Consider the following 3,591-nt stretch of genomic DNA (forward strand, 5'->3'; position numbering starts at 1 on the left):
TAATGGCTTTACAATCCACATATTCAATGTTAAACTCAATCAATATCATTACCCATTTAGTTATTCTCCCTATAAGAGTGGCTTTGGAAAGGAGATACTTTATTGGGTAAATTTTATCAATGAGCTTGGTCTTATGATTAAGCACGTTGTGGCATAGTTTTTGAATACTAAAGACCATAGCAAGACATGCTTGTTCAATAGGTGTCTAGTTGAGATCATACCCATGAGAGTACAATTGATCTAATATATAGCTCATACTTTTTCTTTTTCATCAACCCATGCAAATAGTGGCCCCAATGCAATTGTTGTAGTTGATATATACAAGAGGAGTGATTGATCTAGAATAGGGGGCATTAACACTAGTGAGGAGGAAAGATATTCCTTGAGTTTATCAAATGCTTTCTAACATAGACAATCCTGCTAAAATTTGGTATCCTTGTGAAGCAGATGAGAAAAGGGTTGACATTTATCTACGAGTTGGGCAATGGATTTGTGGATGGACTAAAGCTTTCCTTGAAGACTATGTAGCTATTTGAGATTCCTAGGAGGTGACATTTCCATGATAGCTTTTACCTTGGCAAGATCAACTTCAATTGCACGTCTTGATAAACTTAAAAGTTTGTTGGAAGTGACCCTGAAGATGCATTTCTTAGGATTGAGGCATAGTTTGTATTTCTCAAGTCTTTCAAAAAATTTAGTTAACACAACAATACTCCCTTCTCATATTTTTGATTTACCCATGAGATCATCCACGTAATCTTCCATGATGTCATGTAGAAGATCATGAAAAATGGTGGTCATAGCTCATTTTTAGGTGGCATCGATATTCTTTAGTCCAAAGGACATGACTTGGTAACAAAAATTTCTCATGGAGTGGTGAATGTTGTCTTATGTTGATCCTCTACAAAAATTTTAATCTAATTATAACCTAAAAATTCATTGATCAAGGAGAGCATCTAATGTCCCATTGTAAGATCCTCTAATATGTCAATGTTGGGCAAAGGGAATTGGTGCAGAGCACCTAGCTCAAAGTTTTGTCTCCTTGCATTTTAGATTTTTTGTGTGATTTCAAGTTATTTTATGTTGTAATAAAGTGAAATAAATCCTATGATTCTTTTGGAAGCCATAGTTTGGTTGTCCACACTTTTGTTGTGCTCAAGATCCAAAATTGTCATTATCCTGAAAAGTTCTCAAAATGTCAATTTTTGGTTTGTACCAGGTGGATGTCTAGAAACTTGCTAAAATGTTTGGAAATGGTTTAAATCCATTGTGGGATTCCATTTGAGTTATTTTTCAGGCCTTGAGAGCCTTGGAGTGTGTTTTTGCACTCATAGGTAAAAGTTGTCAAAAATTGGTCATGACAACTTTTGCATTTTTAAACAAAAGTTGTCCATGAAAGAAATGACATTGGAAGTTGGTTGGAACCAACTTAAAATGGTGTATAAAACCTTCTAATAATCTCTAATAATAGGTTAATCAACTTTTGGTTTGCATTCAATTCATTTGCCAAGGGTTTCCTATGCTTTTCCTCATGTTTGGACTATTTTTGCTTTAAATTTCTAATTTTGTACGACTTGTACGGTTTGGTACGATTCTCATAGTAGTAGAGAAAGTTAGGAATTTGTTTTATATTTCCAACAAGTATAATATGAAGGTGTGAAGTGCTTTGGATCAAAACTTATCACTGTTTTTGTAAAAGTTGCTCACAAACCCTTGAAACTTGGGGATTTGGTTGTAAAAATACATTTTGCCTGAGCATCCACAAATGGAACATGTTTCAATCTAGTGGATGGCTTGGGTAGGCTCTGTAAATTGTTTTAGAGTAGGCATTTTGTGTTTTTTTAGGCCACAAGGAGGAGAATAGGTGAGATGAATAACACACAAGCTTGTAGCTAGTGTGTGAGGGGAGCAAAGATTGCTCATTTTCAGAGCCATGGAGAAGTGATACCCCAACAAACCATAGTGTTTTGGAAATGTCTATGGGTTTACTAAAATAATAAAATATTTTTTGGGTTTTTGATTTTGACTAGTGAAGAGTTTGGATCACATCTTCCAAAACTGCCTAGAAGCCCTAAACCCCTTAAAAATAGCCCTTTTTTAGTTACCCTAGTTGTACGATAAAAATAGACGGGAACCTTTGTGATCTTGTTTAACTTAAAAATGGGTATCTAAATATGTAAAAATATCTGGGGGTTTTTAGGAAATTTTGGGTAAAAAGACCAAAACACAATCCAAGAAGGGCTAGTCAATTAGGCCTAATAGCAGCTGGTAGAAGCAAGTTGAAAGCCTAGGGGTTGGGAGGAAGGTGCAGACCTTGTCAATGCATAAAATTACCTTGAACATACTTGCACAACATAACCACAACCTTTAAACATTTTGTTAGAGTGAAGATCCTTGGTGGAGGTCTTTGGAGCCTAGTTGGAGCTTTGGGAACCTAGTAGGAGACCATCTCAAAATAAGAGATTTGGGTCAAAACCAACAAGAAACCTCAAGAGGCTATACCTAGGAGGCAAGAAAATAGAGCTTAGGCCTTGGAGGTCTAAGGAGTGTACCCTAACAAGTTACCTTGGAGGAGCTTGAGTAGAAAGGTGAGTTGAAGAGTTTGGGTGAGTAAGGGTGAATTGGAGAGCTAGGCACAAGACCTTTGCATCAGAGTGGTATCAGAGCCATTCTTTGATAGATTTGGTGTATGTCAAATTGTTAAGAATCAGAAGCAAGTTCAATGCCTCCAAAGGCAATGACTACATAAGCCATTTGACAGATGGTGGCAAAGATGATAGAAGGATTGAAAGATATAGAAGGAAGCAGAGGAACCAGAGAGGCAAAGAAGGAGAAGGGAAAAGGTTAAGACACAATGGGGTGTTCTAAGGACAATCTAGATGGATTAACCACATATGGAGGAAACTTCAATGGAGAAGAGTTTCTAGATTGGATAGAAGCTCTCAATAATCATTTTGATCAAAAAGAGGTAGCAGAAGAGAAAAGAGTTAATGTGCCCAAATCAAGAATGAGAGAATCCACATTGGTTTGGTGGAATATGATGCAATAAGAAAGGATACAAGAAGGAAAAAAAAGGATAACTTCATGGGAGTGTATGAAGATCAGACTTAAAGCACAGTTCCTTCCAGGAGATTATGAAGTTTAAATTCATAAGAGACTACAAAATCTGAAACAAAGGGAGCTAGATGTTAATGCTTACACGAAGAAATTCCATAAATTAAGCCTTCGAGCTAAGAAGCATGAGAATGAGGTGCAGAAATTGGCTAGATACATGAATGTATTGAGACAAATTATACAAGATGAAATCCGTATCCTTACTCCTGATATCATTCATAAGTGTTTTCAGTTAGCATTAAGGGTAGAAGACAAAATTAAGAGGAGTGAACAAAATCAAAAGTTTAGAGGTGGCAGATCCTTTAGAGGAAGGGGTACTTTTAGTATAGGACAACAAACATCAAGGAATGAAGAAAAATCAAGGAAAGAAGGTGGTGGAGACTCTTCAAGGGGGCCATTTAGAGGATGCTTCAGAGGAAGAAACAATTCTAGGGGCAGATTTGGAAGCTCAGGAAGATGAAATTTAGTTTTCACTGG

This window comes from Cryptomeria japonica, chromosome 8 (assembly GCF_030272615.1).
Source record: "Cryptomeria japonica chromosome 8, Sugi_1.0, whole genome shotgun sequence".
In the NCBI taxonomy this organism is placed as follows: Eukaryota; Viridiplantae; Streptophyta; class Pinopsida; order Cupressales; family Cupressaceae; genus Cryptomeria; species Cryptomeria japonica.